Raw genomic sequence first — 18,921 nt, forward strand, 5'->3', positions numbered from 1 at the left:
GGGATTTGTAGTCCCGGGTCAGTCCGCGCGTCCTTCTTTTCACTGCAGTCTCCTCGGCCTCGGGAGGAGCAAGTGAGGAAACAGCCTGAATCTTTCTCCCTGGGCGCAGTGCATGGTGGGGGAATCATGGCTCTGGGTCTCGGGTGCGCGAGGCAGAGAGCTGCGCGCGCGAAAGGCGCGGCCTGCCTGGAGGGTTGTCCCAGATCGAAGACTTGCTGGCGATCCAGTTCTACCTGCTGCTGGACGGCCGCCTCGTAGCTTTTCCAGATGCGTCTCTGTCATCTTTGAGAAAGGCAAAGGGAAAACGGTGCAACTTCTCTTACCGAGTTGTTCCGATGCCGAGTGGCTCTTTTAGCTTCTTTTTTACGGTTTTAACTTCTTTTTTACTGCTTTTTGCTTCAAGAGTTTGGCTTCTTATCACCGCTGCAGGAAATGGGACGAACTTTTGGGGGTGATCTTTAACATTTGAAAAGACTCAATCGAACCCCTGAAAGTACACAGGTGCACCTGTCCCCGTTCAGGGGGTGGGGGCTGTACCTACCGGACAGTGCCCTGCGTCGTTGACAGAAGCATTTCTGTTTCAAAACATATTGATTTGAATTTTGCTTCACTTAGCCTGTATTATCTTTATTACTTTCTGCTTAAAGAAATGACATCCAAAGCTGTCACTTGACCATGGAATCAAGAGTAAAGACTTTTTAAATCAAAAGGCATGATGTCCCAGCCTGGTATACTTGTTTAAAAGTTAAGCACCAGTTCTGAAGACAATAATCTATGTCTGTTACTTGGTGAGTCACTAGGCCAACAAGATGAATATGGTAAGGGACAAAATACTTTGATGGATTACACTTTTGCTCCAGGGATACTTCTTAATGAGGCTTTTACTGGTTGATCGCAATAGCTCAAACATGAAATTTTGCAAGGGGTGCAGATAATGTTGTCTCTGATCTTCAACCCTCTTGTGTATTCTTACTGCTTTATCTACCTTACCACCAAAGAAATGTTAATAAAAAGCATTACAGCTGCACAATGCTGTTTGAAAAGTGGCACTAGGAGCTATGAGAAAGCACCCCCTACACACACATCAGGACTGCCAGGTTCTTAAAATAACAACTTTGGGTGTCTTTTGGCATGAGTTTATGTGATTGAAGATACATGTAATCTTGTGCCTCTTATAAAACAAGTAAGCATCTTCCAAATAGACAACTGTTTTCTTAATCTTGGTGTGTTGTTTCTCCCCACTTGTTTGCTTGTTTGTTTAGAGAAAGCTCAATTAAACAGAACTGGAGAGTTGTGTTTTGCTCTCCTACAGGTCAAGGAGTGGCTGCTTTCCAGGCTTTTCTTCACTCAATGAGTCTTCTGAGGTTAGGTATAATTAGGAAAGGAACTGAAAATATAAACACCAAGCTCATGCTGCTTTTATGCAGTTTCATATATCTAAAAAGTATTGCACCTAGAGAGCTTTGACTGTTGAGCAGTATAGAAAATAAATAAATAAGCTCTGTGATGAGGAGAGATTACAATAGGTGGATTCGAATCACGCAGAAATCCACTCTGCAAATAAGTTATGCATGGTGGGTTGTCCATGGAAAAACCCACAGTGTGTCAGACAGACAGTTGGGTTTCCTCTGGCTTCTCCCCCTGACCCTGATCCTTTTGTGAGTATCCCAGGGACCTGCATGACAGAACTTGTCTTGCCCAAACTCCATGGCTTATTTTTCAGGTTCCCTCCTCCATTTATTACTATCCCCATCCCCCAGAGATCACATTTTACAATCTCTGAAATGACAACCCAAAACAGCCCCACTGTGAGTGTGGCGAAGTGAAGAATGAGCGCTCAGCAAGAGCAGCAAGGGGGTTTGTGTAAAGAAGGAGGGGGGTGGCAGGCACATATGCAGTCCTGAATTCTGTGTATGCCCCTGTCACACCCCCTCCAAAAAAAATCTGCTTAGCCCTGTGAAAATCCATGTTTTAACATGAACCTTTTTGAAATCTGCCAAACTCAGAACAAGGAGAAAGCAAGTGAGTGCTAATTGGACAGTTGGCCAAGCAGCAGTTGCTGGTGGTGGACCTGGTGATGATGGGAAGGGTGGCTTGCTCAGCACTTTCTTGGAGCCATGGGATCTGTCTTTTGGGTTTAGACAACATGCCTAACCCATTGTGGGTCCAAGAACCCCAAGAACAAACCATAATGCTGTATTGCTCTAAAAAGCCACCCTCAAGGAAGCAGTCTGAGTTTGGATCGCATGACAACCCTAGCTATTCAGAGTTGTCCTCCCATTTGATCCTAATCAAAATATGGGGCTGTTTATCTTAGAGGAAGGGAAGGGTATGGGTAATTTTGTACATGATAAAAATGTACAAAATTGTGCATGGAGTGGAGAAAGCTAATGTACATTTTTTTTTCTTCTAATACTGGAATCTGGGGTCACCCATTAAAGTTGACTGGTGAGAGATACAGGCCAGATAGAAGGAAGTACTTCTTCACACAAACTTTAATGAAAAAGATGGAATAAAGTACCAGCTGTAGTGACCACCACCACTTTGGAAGTTTTAGAAGGGAATTAGGCAAATTAATGGGGAGTAAGGCTATTCATGGCTACTAGCCTTGATGGCTATATGCTGCCTCCTAAACTGAGGGCAGTACACTTACGTACAGTTGCTGGGGAATAGGAACAGAAAGATGCTATTGTGTTGATACCCTACTTGTGGGCTTCCCACATGCAGCTGTTTGACCATTGTGTGAATAAAATACTGGACTGGACTGAGTTTTGGTTTGATTCTGCATGGCTCTTACTCATTTGCTGTCACTGGGTGTGACTGTTGCATACTGTATCATTACATACATTGAAGCAAACAACACTAAACCAAGATCACATGACTGAAAACAACAATTACAGCATCATTTAAGCATACCAAACAAAACACTGGTTTTACCAAAAAAAAAAAAAGGTAGTCTTATAGGTTGATGTGGTGGTGGGTTCAACATTTAAAGATAGTCTAAAGAGAAACATCATTTAGTTCCTATCTTGGTATTGTTAGTTTATTTTTAAGATTGTTGTTAAATTGTTGTATATTATTATGTGGGCCAATTAGCCAAAGCCTGCTATAAAATATTTTCATCAATTTAAAAAATGAGCATTTCCAGAGAAACTTAATTTAACTTTCTTGTTGTGTCCTGCCTTAGCTAAATTCGGGGAGAGAGAAGCTTGCTGGTCCAGATGCTACAGTAATATGCTGGTAAGATACGAATTAAAAGAAATGGAGTGCATCCGCTGTATGACTAGATTGGCCACTATTCTGCAAAACAGTTCCACATGCTTAAGTCCCACTGATGCATGAGTAAACTCTTTCAATTGTGGATACTCTCAAGTGGAAACACCCAGAAATGTAAAATCGCTCCCACCTTGGTTTCCTTATTTTCAACAGAGTTTTGTAAATTCCTTTGTGTCTATGATGACACATTACAGCTGTGTTGCTAGTGCCACTTTCTTCTGCATATCACTTTCATTTAAATAATTCTGTATTTGAGACCATGAAGTACCAGAAAGATGACAGCAACGGCAACAGAGCTGCCAAGAACCCATGCAAAAAATTAGTAGGAGAGAAAGGAGGATCCTGGAAAGGGAAAGCCAGTCAGGAGAAGACCACAGCTTGGGCTATAGGTCAGCAAGGTTTTCCTTCTCCCAAAACTCAGTTCTCTGAAATTTGACTTCTGATCTCAACTTTGTTCCAAAGCATTCCTCTGTTGTGAGGTCTGCAACTGATTTTCTTTTTAAAAAGAATTTAGATTAGTAAATTTTCCAACATGCAACAAAGATCATTGTTTCAGATGATGGACACTGAAATTCTTCATGTCTTGAGATTGGACTATTTCATTATACACAATATTGAGAAGTGAATAACCTTGCTTTCTTTGAGAATCACACATTATGACAGAAGGATGATAAACTGAACATAATAAACAAATAAATGCATAATCCCAATGTTTTAAAACATCCTGTAGAGTCAAGTGATGCAGGAGAATGCCTATATTATTGCTCTTCTTTGACTGGAGATAACAAAGGAATTCCCCTTCCCTCTGATCAGCAATTGTACAGGGAATCCAATCTCAGCAGGGTGCATGGCTCAGGAAAGCAGGGACTGGGGTCCGTGGAGAGAACTTGATAGACCAGATTGGGCCCACCGGGATGGGAACTGCCCTCCCTTTCTGTTGGCCAATGGTGCAACTAGGTAAAATGGTATTAGGACTCAAGTTAGATCCTGCAGGTGTCTGCTAAGGTGAGTTGGTGCAACATACACAATGAGGGGAGGGGAAGCTGACTCCCAGCTCATGCTTTTATGTCTAAGTAGTTTTTTTAAAACCATTCTTGTCCTGCTGAAAATTGTTTGCTGTCACAAGAAAATGAGCTAAAAAGGGGTTTCACAGGAAAGTGTGAGCAGCTGAGAGTTTCGCTCCCCGTTGCTTGCTTGAACGTACTGCACTTTAAATTGCACACAGAGATCATCACTTTGTAAGGATTTGGTGGCAGACCAGATTCTGCATAAGTTTGCTGCTGTCATGTCGTCTTTGTCCCTAAAACTCTGTGAGAAAAAAAAATTAAATACAAACAGGAGCTGTTTAGCTAGAGTGCATTTTTTTCTGTGCAACATCTGGCAATACATCTGGCCTCTACATACATTTATAAAACACCTTTCATGTCAGGCATCTCTAGGTAATACACAACAAGCACAAAAAAAGTGATGAGTTTTCATATGCCAGAACAGCAACGCTTCTCATTGACTGTAAAACAAACTAATCCTGTTATCTCCAGAAATAAAAATATCATTTGGGGTGATGTATTATAGTGAATCTAGGAAAACTCTCCCACCTTTAAATATGCCAGCTTCAGCTTATAACCCCCAAGCGACACTAAGTCTGAAGCTTGCTGGTTTAGACTCATGCTGACATTGCAACATGGAACTGAATGTGCACACGGAGGTGATGGGTGGTATAATAGCTTTGTACATGTAACATGTTATATGTTTTGGAAATCATCTTAAATATACTGTCTGAACTGAGGTATCTATTGTTATTGTACAACAAGTGGAACTATGCTGAATATAGCTTTATAACTCTAGCATAAAATTGAGCTTTCCATTGTATAACTGAATTAGTTTTAAGCCCTGCATCTTTTTTAAGTGATGCTTGGAATTGTAAAGGGCATCTCTTTAATCCCTTGAAACTGCCTTCTTGAAAAAGTTTAAACTAAAACAAGCCTCTAAATACAGGCTCCCATATTTTACAGAATAATGGAGTGCTAGCTGTTCTGCAAATTTTTATACAACAGTGAACGACTGGTTGATTTTATTCAAACGTCATTTTAATTGCTAATATTATTTGCTTATTTTATTCTTTGGCCAGGGTGACTTATTTTATATTGTTAATTCATTTTATATTTTTAGTGTATTATATTTTAATTGATGTTTTGTGAGCCGCCCCGAGGCTTCGGCAAATGGGGCGGCATAGAAATTTTCTAAATAAATAAATAATAGATAGTAATTTTCTTTGGAATCCACCTCAAATAATGGGTCTGTATTTGTATGGTGCTCTGCAAAGCAGAGCTAGTCCATTGCAAAGATATAATAAAAGGATATAGTATATGAAACCAGGTTTATTTGTTGTCTCCTGTTAAGTCTTTCAGTGTATGGCTTCATATTCTGAAGGTCAGGAATTTAAGGGATGATGCTGTTCTATGTGTTTAGAATTCCCAGCAGCAAACCTCAAGTAATTCTGGCCAGCAGATCCTTGATTATATCCCAAGATCTAGAAATGTGTGCTTATGTGGCGTTATTCATACTGTATGATTAGATTCCAAAAGGGCATGATTGAAGTCTATAAAGCAAATGTAGGGGAAGTGTAAGCAAATGATCATTACCTATACCCCTCTTTAGGTCATCAGGGCAATACTGAATGAATAAAGACTTGATAATGGAATCCTTGTGGTCGATTTCAGCATACATCTATTTCAGTAATTTATCTCACATAGTAATTTCTATTAAAACAACCCAAACACGCATCTGCAACATCTTTATAATACAGTGATAGAGACATGAAATGTACGGTGACCAGCAGCTCAGCTGGAACTGCTCAATAGGGGAGAGTTTCCAAGTATTTGGCTATGTGAATGTGTTTTTGGGCTGCTCAGTCCAAATCTGCCTCACTCAAGCAGTGAACTTCAGCGTTTCCCCTGAGACCAAGAGCAGCAGTCAAGATAGTAGTACCAACTACCCAACAGCACCAAATGGCCCCAACATCAGATGAAAAGAACTTATAAAGGCAGGTTTCTTATACTGTGTTTATCACGTCTTAAGAATATGACTAAAAGCAGCCTTTGTAGCTTCAGCGTCAAATTGTCCCCCCGCCCCCTGCCCCCCGCCCCCCGCTTCAACCTTGCCCTCCCCACATCCCACTTAGCTCAACATGCAGTTTAATTAATTGAACTGGATGCCTTGCTCGATAGATGGTTTGTTTGTTAGTTAGTTTGTTTGTTTTATTTGATTTATACCCTGCTTTTTACACCATTCTGCTTCTGCTGCTCTCAATCTTATCCCCGCAACAAGCCTGTGGGGTAGGTCAGGCTGAGAATCTGTGACTGGCCCAAAGTCACCCAGTTGGCTGCATAGCTGAAAGGGGGCTGGAACCCAGGTCTCCTGAGTGCCCATCCCATGCTTTTAGTCAGTATACCTCACTGGCTCGCCACTGATATTTTGAGTGATCCTTTTCCCAACTGTGAATTTAGGGATTTTTCCTATGGACTAACATGGCATCCTCTTTTTAAAATGTATACAACAAGTGATATGTTTCACTGGGCATGCTTCTATTAGTATAAACTTCTGTTTATTTTTTAAAAAATCTGTATCACTTTTCAAAAAAACTTGCAAAGTGGTGATACACCTAGTATGAGATGGAATTGTCTTTTGGCTGTAATGCTTATCTCTGAATGAATTCATTAGTCTTCAAGATTCTATAGGACTTTCTTTGCTAATGTTGTGTTGGAATGGCTAGGGTCTGGATATGATGTAGACTCTGGGTGCTGGTGGGGTGAAGAATTCCACAGTGGGCCCTTGTCTTTGAGCATCCCATACCGAAAACAATTATTTATTTATTTAGAAAATTTCTAGGCCGCCCCATTTGCCGAAGCCTCAGGGCGGCTTACAAATAAATAAATTAAAATACATAAATAACAATATAAAATACATGTAACTGTATAAAATAAGTCGCCCTGGCCAAAAAACTTTAAAATAAAAATAACATTAACAATTCAAATGATGCTTGAATAAAAAGGTTTTCACCTGGCGCCGAAAAACAAATAACAACGGCGCCAGGCGGACCTCTCTGGGAGCGCATTCCATAGATTGGGCGCCACTGCAGAGAAAGCCCTCCTCCGAGTACCTACCCTCCTAATTTCCTTCACGGACGGTTCCCGGAGAAGGGCCTCTCCCGCTGATCTCAGGGGGCGGGCGGGCATATATGGACATAAGCGCTCCTTCAGGTAGCCAGGACCCAAGCCATTTAGGGCTTTATAAGTGATCACCAACACCTTGAATTGGGCCCGGACTTCAATGGGAAGCCAGTGAAGCTGACGGAGGACTGGAGTCATGTGAGCTGTCCCCGTCAACAGCCTGGCAGCTCTGTTCTGCACCAATTGAAGTATCCGGACCGTCTTCAAGGGTAGCCCCACGTAGAGCGCGTTGCAGAAGTCAAGTCGGGAAGTCACCAACGCATGTGTCACTGTCACCAGGCAGTCGTACTCCAGGTAGGGGCGCAGCTGATGGATCAGCCGAAGCTGAAAGAAAGCGTTATGTGACACTCATGAGGTGAGGAACAAAGGTTCTTATCTGCTAACTTTCATTACCAGAGAGAAAGAAATGGTCAGTCATTGAAGAGCATAATAGTGAAGTAGATTTTGACTTAAACAGAAATAAACAAGATTGTTGACCTTTTTGTTCTAGTACATCACCTATGCTGTTGAAGCTGCAGAGACATCAGAGAAACGGGCAGCTTCCCCCATTACTCCATCTGCATGCTAACTAGGGCTGTTACATAACCATCTCTCAAGCAGCTCTCAAAGCTGCAGGACCCCTGTTGAATTAAAAGAAATGTTAACTTTGCATAGGAGCAACAGGCTATGCACTGGTTGCTGCTGGAGGCTTTAAGTGATGGTGCATAAGGTCAATGGACAGAGAACTTCCAGTTGTGCTTATTGAATGGCCATCCAGTTATCTGTAGAGCAGTGGGACACAGGCATAGCCAAGCAGTTCAGACAGAAGCTGCAACAGATGGTTCCTAAAAGTAGGAGCTCATTAGGTATCAGTCAGGGCTGAAGCCTTGCTATTAGAGTCATTAGGAGTCAGTTGAGGTTTAGGCATGGAATGAGTCTAATCAACCCTGGTCATATTTTGAGGGAAAAGCCAGAAAGACTACATTATCAATGGTTCTCCTTAATCTCTGTATCTTTCAGTGTGATTGGTCATGGTATCCCTCTGGAGCAATTGTCTGCACTGGGTATGGAAGCACAGCTATGGCATGTTCATACCTTAATGATCATTTCCAGAAGCTTGGGATTTATTCCCAGTCCATGGCAATTGGGGTCCTTGAGTGTTCCACTCTAACCCGCATGCTATTTAATATCTACATGAAAATGCTAAGTGTAGTTATCAGGGAAACTGGAGTCCAATGTCAACAGTATCCAGATGATTCTCCTAATTCTCCTTTTCCTTTAATTCAGGTGAGAAGATGTGAGTACTGAAACAGTGCCTTCAGTCTGTCACATTAGAGGTAAAGGTAGCCTATCTGTTGCAGGGTCCTTCTGTATCCCTGCTATGACTGTACCTGATGTGAATCACCCGTGATCCATGCTTTGGTAACTTCCCATTTGGATTACTGAAATGTGTTGTACACAGGACTGCCTTAGATGACAATTCCAAAACTTCTGTTGGTGGTACAGAATATATTGTACTGGATAGATAATATTCCAGTCCTTATCATCACTGTCTTCCATTTAGTTTCTTATTCCAATTTAAACTGCTGGTATTGACCCATAAAGCCTCACACACTTTGGGCTCTCAGTACCTAACAGAATGCCCTGTTTTTGCGCCAAGTTATTCAATGGAGACCTTTCTATAAGTGTCCCCATCATCTGCAGTTCACAAGGTAGCAACAAGAAGTGCCTTGTCAGTGATGACGCTTCCCCAGCTGCAGAACGCTCTCCCTAGAGAGGCCCACCTGACACTTACAGCAACCTATTTTTAGCACCAGGCAAACCCCTTTTTGTTCATCCAGTTTCTTACCATCATTTAATATGTTAAATGAGTTTGAATTTAAAATTGATAATGGATCATTATTTTGGTTTCTCCTCTGGCAGGGAATTATTTTTTTACCTCTGATAATGACTTTTAGGCTTATAACCCCTTTTTGTGTATCTAGATCATGCTCTTGATGTTGTATTTCGTTATGCAATTGTTTTATTGTGTTATTATTAAGTTCATATCTTGATTTTGTTGATTAACTTGTTGTATATCACCTAGAGGATGAGATTAATGGATGACCAAGAAATGTAAATAAATAAATGCCAAGCAATTGCAAGAAGAAGCTGCCACCAAGGTGCTTTTCCATGTAGGCATGCCTCATCCCAGCTTCCTAGTTGGGTCACTACCACCCATAGTGATGGATATATGTGAGGATTCACCTTTGTTGGAGAATGTATTTTTGCTATGGCAGTATTCATCCATTGTTACTAGAAGGAGCTGCAAGCAGCTCCATCTGTGGTTCCTGCTTGAGCCACTGAAAGTCTCCTGGTGAGGAAGCATATATCTAAAGTGTTTTTGGGCAGCTGGCCAACAACTGGAGTAGACAACTTATAATCAAAGGTGGCTGTGTTTCTGAAAATGCCTCTGTGTGTCTGGTGGGGACTTACCTTGTTTTTGGAGTTTGTGGTCAACAGACTCTCCTTTATGCACATAGCATGCTAATTATGTGTGAGCTGTTGAGCAAAAGAGGGTTATTAAAACAGTACACTGCTTCTTTTATTTGCAAGTGGTCAGGAGGACACTTAGTGACCGTGGTTGTTTGGGTGGTTAAGAACTTAAGAAGAACCCTCCATAGATACATGAACTGGATTCCTTGTATGAGTCTCCTATACCACTGAAGCTGTGGACATCATGTGGAATTAGCTGGAATCGTACCGCAGTTGTGACAGGTGGGGCCTGGGGCAGCTGCTTCTGGTGCTCCACGAACTACAGTGGATGGATATACGTTCAAACAGATCTTTTATTTTCTTAAAAATCAGTTGCAGGGAGGTGTAATTTTCTTGTGGGTAATAATAGGTTCTGACTAAACTGGCCATTCCTCTAATCTTTGCATTTCATGCTCCCAAATTCAATCATTTTTTCTCCTTTACATGATCGTAGTTACCCTAGTGTAGGACTTAGACTGATCTGAGATTATGATAAAATAATAATGTCATTAGCTGATATAATCTGGACGTTACACAAGAATGTGGAATTCTTTTACAATCCTATCATCAGCTAATTTGAGAGTAGGATTGAGTAGCATTGTACATTTAGTTTGTTTTACTGACACTGCTGCTGCATTTTTGTAACTTTTTAAAAAATCTGGTTTGAATTCCAAATTCCCTGAAACTGCCTAATGCTTATGCTGCATTTCATTTACTGCTGTAGCTGATTACGGAGACAGAAGCTGTCTTCTTCCAATCAGTATGTCTGTGTAGCTCAGTTCATTCACCAACTTGTCTAATTGCATTATGCCATATGTTATTATTTGGTATAAAAGGTAAAGGGAAAGAGAGGGCATGCACAAATGTGCACAAAAGTAGCAGAACTCAACAACACAGTTGTCAAATGTAATGCAATAGTGTTATCTTATCTGAATGCACTGGGAGGACATGAAACTATTTGTAATTTAAAAACTGTTGAAACAGAGGTCCTAGATAACCAACCTTATTTGAAGCCATTAGCAAGACCTACAAAGATAGGAGGCATATGTTCAAAATAAGCATATTTTGCTGAGGAGAGGAGAAACAAGTTTAGAAGAACAGAGAATAGTCTGGGAGCGAGTACCATCCTGTACACTCCTACCAGTGTGCAACAAGGGAAGCAGTTCACACCTCCATGACTAGCTAAGAAGCTTTAGTACACAATCTCAGACATGCTTAGAAGGAGAAAAAATCCTACAACTCCCAGCATGCTCCAACCAGCCATGCTTGGTAAATCAAAAGTTTGGTACTTTCTTCAGTACCCAAGAAAGAAAGCAGGGAGAGGGAAAGGCTAAACTTCCTTCTCCCACTGGCAGCAGGCCAAGAACAAGGGCTTGTCTATGTAGGGCAGGACTTCTCAAGCTTCTCAGAATTGTGTGAAACCTTCATGGGCACCAGCACAAAATAACTCATGTAACAGGCAAGGGTAGACACAATACTGCAAGAAACTAAGTCAGCGAAGTAAATAAAAAATGGTTCACAGTTTATTTACATGATCTTTACAAGGAACCCTTTCCCCGCTCAAATCAATTTCACATTAAACTTTTCATTAATAGCTATAGGTGGCATGATAAAAATTAGACATCTGGTGCTTGCCAGCACTATCATATCACAAAAATGTGGATCCTTGGCATGCTTCTTCATGGAACTTGATGCTGTTTCCATGGACTACCACCAAAACCACCATCAAATCACATAACACATCTAGTAAAACCATGAGGAGCCATAAGGATCTCTGCGTGACAGTCCTAGCAAGTCCCAGATCAAATGTTTTACTCTTTAGTCTATATATGCCCATGTGAGTGTTAATTCGATGGAGGATTCCAGTGGTGGGTGGGAATGCCATGTAAAACCATGAAAATTCAGGAAGACCCATTTTAATTTAACTGCATCTGAATGTTCTCTAGATACCATGGGAAGAGCAGGTCATTACTGCAGTGTATGTGAAGTGTCTGAAGCGCTTCTCTTACTTTCACAGTATATAGACTCAAAAGTGTGTACTTGTGCTCTGACTTCCCTTCCACTCCCCTATTTGCTCTGCTTTTCCTCCACTGCAATCTTTTACTAAAGTGATCGACACTTTTATAGAAGAGCCACACAGTTCCTTTCTGAGGCAGGGTGTGGTCATCTTAACCACCCAGTATCCATTGCCTAATGACAAAGTGCAGAACATTTGTGGGAGCTAATATGGCTCCTATCTGCCTTTCATTCAGACATTCAGAAATGCCTCCGCTGCCTGCCTTTATGAGGATGTATGGGGAATGGGCACTGGGAGCATTGCAAGCACTAAGACATGTGGGTCGTCATGGTGCTCATGGGCACTACATTAAGGAAAGCAAATATCCAGGTTTCAAAGTGTCTTCAGAAGGTTTCATTGATTGCAACAAAGATGCATTCAATAGCTGTTACTTCTCCTGTAACTGCAATGCTGACATGGAAACACATTTAGGGACACTATGATGGAAGAACCCTTATCTCCTGAAATTTCCCCGCTGTAGAAGAGTTCTCTTTGGAGCAGTTTTGGCAAGCTATTATGCACATGCATGCTGCTTTTTGTACATGAGTGTAAGCACATGTACTTCATCAAGTAACTGAGCTAGTAAAATATAAAGAAAGGTGGGGCATCCATACCAGACTTTGACATTATACCTAACAAAGTGATACCTCATTTTCCAGAGGAGGAAGACTAGGTGAGCCATGGGCTGTGGCATTGTGCATGATGAGCAGGCTTCTCTTTCATCATATCTCCAGTGGAAATGTTATCACGCTTCAAGGTGTTGCTGACTTCAGCGGCAGGAGAGAAATTACATAGCCTTACTGTTCCTGTGTTCTTTTCTGAGCATCGTGGCATCATGGGGAGCATCTCCATTGGGAAATGGTGCAAAATGGAGGTGGGATCAACCCTCTGCCCCAACATGTTGACCTGATCCCAATCTCCCTGTTAATGTGTAGAAAGGAGACAGGCATTTGTGTCAGTCAAAGACGTTGTGGAAAAAGTGGATTCTGAGCTTTGCTCTGTATGGGAGGGAGGGAGGGATGGAGGTCCTACACAAACTTTTCCCAACCTGTTTGAGAGCAATAAACCACTCTGATAAACCACATGAGGATTACTGTATCTATGATGAATTGTTGTGTTGCCCTGAACCTGGGCAGTTGATCCTATTGTGGTACAGGGAACCAATGTCACACTTGGCAAGATTTGTAAAAGCTGCTTTCTGCTCTTGTCAACCATGCCTTAGTGCAAATACCCACAGGAGTACTGAGCAGGAGGAAGGAGCCAGCAACCCAGGTTATCAGATGCATCATAGGTTGTTTACACAATAACTCACCTGGTGGATTATTGACAGGTTGGGTTGGTGTGACATGTAAACGCACACACTGAGATCTGAAAAACCATTATACTTGTTTTTTTAAAAATCCTATCTTTAATAACTTAGTTTAAAAAACCATGTTGCTTTTCATACACTGTGTTGCAGAAATAAGATAAGTAAGGGGAAAAAGAGTTCCTACTGGAGGAACTAACTTGTCTGGTGTTAGAGTGCATAAATATAGATTTAGATTCTTCACTTGTTTTTTGGAGGCCACCTCTTCAGGAGTTAAACTGGCTCAAGCTTTCTGGATTTGTATGGATAATTTGGTATCAGATGCTGTGATAGTTGTTGGAAAAAGACTTTGGAATTGCATGAACAAATTTATCCTGAGATGGTGAACGCATCAAAGATGATATTTTCATTTGCATGATTTGCTGGCTTTTATGTGACAGATTCAAGAACATCAGGCTATACCAAGCTCATAAAACGTGAGATAAGCAGCTCCTTTTTTAATGTCAGAATGCAATAGTAATGGCTGGTGGACTTCCATAATTCAGCTTAAACTTGGATTTCCCATTTATTACTGCTTAACTGAAAATAAAACTGGGAGGGCAATAAGGAGGCTTCTAGTATTTGTTCAAACTTTTGATTTAGAACTTCTAGCAGCATTGCTGTAGAACTTCAGTTTAATATACATTCCTATTAACAGGGTATTTGGTGCATTGAAGAAAGTGCTGAATAGAGAATTCCACTCTTCCCCATGGTTAATATCAATAGAGCTGCTTTTTATCGGGCCACCAAACATGGTGTGGCAAAAATAATCTTGTATACATTGGAGCTGCAGCCCTGATTTCACATAATCTTATGTCCCTTGATTTAGGTGGATGCAGGATGATGACAGTCACAAAGAAGTTTGAAAAATAATGTTTTGTTTTCTGCTTTCTGTGTCAAAAAGCATTCTGTGAGGGTTGAATGCTCCCTTATTCTTAAAATATACATTTGTATCATCAGGACCATAATATTGACAACTTGAAAGATAATTCAAATCTAAACCCAAAGAATGTTTTCTCATAATGAACGTTATCAATGTCCCTTTATGTAGATTCAATAAAAGTAGCCATTTAACATAAATGATTGAGATATGTTTTGACATACTTGTTAATAATTGGTGTATTTCAGTGTTGAGTTAGCTGTATGGATCGAGCTGTTTTCAGTGTACAGTTTGGGTTGGTTCTTAGGTGTTTTTGTTTAGATAAGACCATCTTTTTCTATAGCTCTGGTTCTTTCCAAAATGTTGATATGCAAAAGGTGTGTATCTAGCTTGCTTCCCCAAAGAACTCTCCCATCAGCTAGTCCAGTTATAGTTCACTGAAGAAAGTTGTTGCTGTTTCTTGCTCCAGGAACCTGCAACCATCTTCTCTTTGACGACCTACGCTTGATGGGACTAGGGATGATCATATGCTTCAAGGCTTTAGTTAGCTTCTCAGAATCCCAGACAGAAGGAGTGAAAATCAAAGGAGCAAACTGTGTTCTTCTTAGCTTGAAAACATTTGCTTGTTGCTCTCTGTGTTCATCAATTTCCATCCTCTGATCTGCACATGTTGTCCTCTTCCCCCATTAGGTTCTGCTTTTCATGCTACACCACATAAGTAAGAAAAAAAAGAAAAGAAAAGCAATATTGTATGAGGAACCTAGCTAAGAAGCAGGGACATTCCTTAGCACAAGTACAAGACTAGAGTGACAATGTGGTCTGGGTTGCTGATAATATGATCAGAAGTCAGAAACTGGTTCTGTAAGACAGGGACTTGGATAGAACAGATTGGATGGGTGCTTAAAGTAGGGATAGACAAGTCAGTCAGTTTTGATTTTTCTTGCATTTTGTCTTTTTTGACTTTGTGTGCCAAATATGAAATCCCAACTAGGGCAGAATGGCAGTACTTGCCATTGCAACATTTGTTAGAAACTAGGTTTCGTCCTGTTGCCTTTACAACTTCACAGTCTCCTGCACTTTTGGAAGTGTTTATTGAGGCTGATCAATCATATTGATCCACAATCTATGTATACATAACTAGTATCAGTTAATAAATATGTTACTGCTATCCCCAGCATGAAGAAGGCCATGTTGTACCTGCCTCTTATGCAACAGTTAAAAATGAAAAACCAGTCAGGGAAAAAACAAGTTGCAACTCTAACATTAGACTTACTTGGACTTATGGGGTTACTCTAAGCACTCAAAGCTCTAGATGGGCGAATCAGTCAGTTTCAGTTTCTTCAGCATTCATTTTTTAAAAACATATCTTAAGTTCTTTCCATAATACTATAAAGAAATTTTGCGTTTTGGTTAGTTCTTATCAAAGGAAAATTAAAATGAAATTCTCAGCCATTCCTAATTTAAGAATGCAAAGATCCAGATCTTAGAGATGCACAGGACTAGAAACAACTGCAAATTGGTGTAGGGCGGCCCTGGCTTTTAGAAATCTGGGTTGAAGGCTAAATAAACTCTGGGAAAATTAAGCATATCTTCATGATGAGCAGGAGTGGAACCATCAGGAGGGATGGTTTGGGGACCTGCTCCTTCTGTTGACTCTTGCAAACTGCATATTCATCTGCTTTTTGCTCATGTCTAGCCAGTCAGTAGAGGAGAAAAGGAGGAATAGATGCCGCTGCCTTGCTAACTGACCCTCTGCCTGTCAAACAGACAAACTGTAGCAATGACAAGAAAGAAAATAGGATAAGGTGGCAAGGGTGGTTAAAGGGTTAGCACACTTAAGGAGGGGCCCATTGATCATGTTTTGCCTAAGGGTCCTCAGAAACATGCAGCCAGCAGGGATGATGAGGGATGTCATAGAATGTTCTTAGCTTTTGACAGTGGATGAAGGGCATAGGGTCTAACGCGCTGAACACTTTGTATATTATTAAAATAACATAATGTTACTTTCCTAACTAGAAAAAAGAGAAGATAAAAGCCTGATCAGGGTTGTTTAAGCAAAATCTATTCTCTGTGCCATTGGCATTGAATTGATAGGACTGTTTACTCTCATATTCATTTCCTTCAATCCATAAATGTGGCTGCCAATATATTTTAATTTTAATGTATTATTACACAGCTCTCTGTTTTCCTTATTTTCTATAACATTAACACATTTTTGTGTTAAAAAATGTGTGAAAGATTAATTTGTAGAATGACGGGATATGTGGGTGCACAGCAGGGGACAGATGGAGGGGTGTAATATGATGGTTTTCTCCTGTAGCATCTTTTTTGTTTTTTACTATTACAAGTGAGCAAAGTCTATCCAAATTATCATCCCTTCTCTAGGCAAAGCACAAGGTGCATCAGTTTGACCTCTCCATCTCAACCATCACCCTTCTTTATGCCAGCTTCAGTAAGACCAGGCTTTGGTCTCTGGCTCTGCACAGCACTTGGCTAATGACAAAATGGACCTGCACATGGTATCCTACAATTCTTTGTTGCACAGAAGAGTATCAAGTAACTAAACAGGCCAATGTGTGGACCAGAAAAGGCCATGCTTACATAGATAAGTTCTGTTGATTTCTGTGGCCAAACTTTTAAGTAGAACTGTTAGGTTGCAACCAAATTGCACACTGTATTCCAGAGCAACTAACTTCTGATCCCATTGAGATGTACCTGCAATTAGCTGTGAACAGTATTGCAGTCATAATAATTTTCCAATTTTCCTTGCTCTGTGTTAAAATGTTATTTTCCATGTTATATGCCAGCTAATGGAAAGACTGCACAAATCGAAGACTCCCACTTAAAGCGCAACCTTTGCCAGTGTTTAGGGGGCGATGTAGGCTTGTTCAGATTCCCAGCAACAAGGTTGACAAAGCTCTCCAACCTCATAGCTGGGACTCCACATTCACGTCCCCTCCCCCAACCTCACAGCTCTTACAAGAAACAGAGCAAAATGCCAGCTGCATCTCTGAGGTCGCGAAGTGACCTTGGAGAAGGAGTTGAGTTTCAGGGTGTGTGAGGGAGGAGACTAAGCCATTAAGATACACAGCATTTGGCATTCTACTGGTGCCTTAGCCTTCTTCCTTCCGCTCCAGAATGCCCCACAGGTGGCCCACATGGTTGCTGTTTTTAAATTAGTCATTCAGCTGCTCTGCAGAATGAGAGCAGCAAATGGGCAGCCTTCACCTCTGCGGTCCTTCTGCCCTCATAGAATGCCTGCAATCATCCAAGTTCAGAAGGTTACAACATCCCAACTGGACTGTGCCCTTAATTTGTTTTAAAGCAGGGCATGCTTGCATGCACGCTTGCATGCATGTGTATACAGGCATGTGCACACATGTGCGTATGCATGCACGCAAACACACTACGTTTAAATGGCCAGGAGAAACAGGAAAGGTAGCAGTGGTGATCTGCCGCCAGATCTTAAAATTACACATACGTATGGTAGGAGTTTAGTATAATAAATGTCCCTTTCGAAGAATAAAGCAATTAGCACAACAACTTGCTGTCATCTGGTACATAGAGACATTCCAAGAAAAAGTAAAACTTTGGGAGAGAAATTTAGGACAGCATGTGGGAGAAGAATATGGAGGCGCTTTTTATGCCACCCTGTGAAGAGCAGAGAAATGACAAACACAGTGATTAAAATTTTGATCAGCTCTTTGGTTACATTAAAAAAATGAACCGATGTCTGCAACAAAGATTTTAAGTCTCATTCTCATCTGTGTACAATACTAGCACAGGAAACATTTTAATAGAGAGGAGGTTTGAGCGACTTGTTACATTAATATCCGCAGACTGACATGAGGCAAGCATCAGTGGTGTCCTGGAGCCCTATAACCAAAGCCTGAGAAGGGACAGCGGTACTTGGCTTACACCTTTTCAACAGTCAAAATAATACCCCCTGCCCCCGCCTTTGTGGATTTTGGCTCTCTTATACAGAGACAAAGAGGCTGGGAAAGGAAAAATAGTGAATGGGAATATGCTACAAGCTTCATTTATGTTGTGGAGGATCTGGGTCAAAGATAAAACCCCAACTTTTTATAAAACTGAAAAGAGCTTCCAGTACATCTGATATGCCCTGCTCAGGTGTTTTAGAGAAGCCACTATAAGGTAAGATGTCACCAATGCTGGCCCTGCTGCCAACATCATGCATACCAGCCAGTCCCCAATTTCCTTGCACTGAGCAGGGGGTTTGAAGAAGCCTTCTGTGATTGAGAAGCCTTCACACAACCAGGAGCCCTGCATGAACTGGTCCCCAGTGTTCTGCTAGTGTTCAATCAAACATAGAAGGGCATGCAAATATAGGCCTTTCCATCCTTTATGTTAATATCTGATGACAAAAAATGTAATCCATATTGACTGCCTCCTGAGATAAGATTCTTTCACAAAATTCACATGCTTGTCAATTGATGAGCAGTAAATAATTGGAGGTAGCACTGAAAGTCCGTTAATGAAGGAAAAGGCATGCATGCATACATGCATACAACAGGGCAAGCCATCCCCAAACCAGATGTCAGGCAAGCCTTGTTCCCCCATAGCTAAAACTAGCTACCCCAGTATTAGGTCTGGGGTATTTTTGGGGTAGACTTTCTCTAGA

At 41.1% G+C, this 18,921-nt stretch overlaps 1 long non-coding RNA gene across 2 annotated transcripts in view; it reads left to right on the top strand.

Annotated features, from left to right (window-relative positions):
* The first annotated feature begins 147 nt into the window (after positions 1-147).
* Positions 148-18,921, top strand: part of LOC123032498 — a 39,193-nt gene continuing 20,419 nt past the window's right edge. The window contains exons 1-3 of one of the 2 annotated variants that reach the window (XR_006416490.1): positions 148-818; positions 3,188-3,240; positions 8,772-8,821. This is a non-coding gene — a long non-coding RNA (uncharacterized LOC123032498). The remainder of the gene's footprint in view (positions 819-3,187; positions 3,241-8,771; positions 8,822-18,921) is intronic. The other variant, XR_006416491.1, reaches the window with a different exon arrangement.

This window comes from Varanus komodoensis, unplaced genomic scaffold (genome assembly GCF_004798865.1).
Source record: "Varanus komodoensis strain SLA01 unplaced genomic scaffold, ASM479886v1 scaffold1, whole genome shotgun sequence".
Classification (NCBI taxonomy): domain Eukaryota; kingdom Metazoa; phylum Chordata; class Lepidosauria; order Squamata; family Varanidae; genus Varanus; species Varanus komodoensis.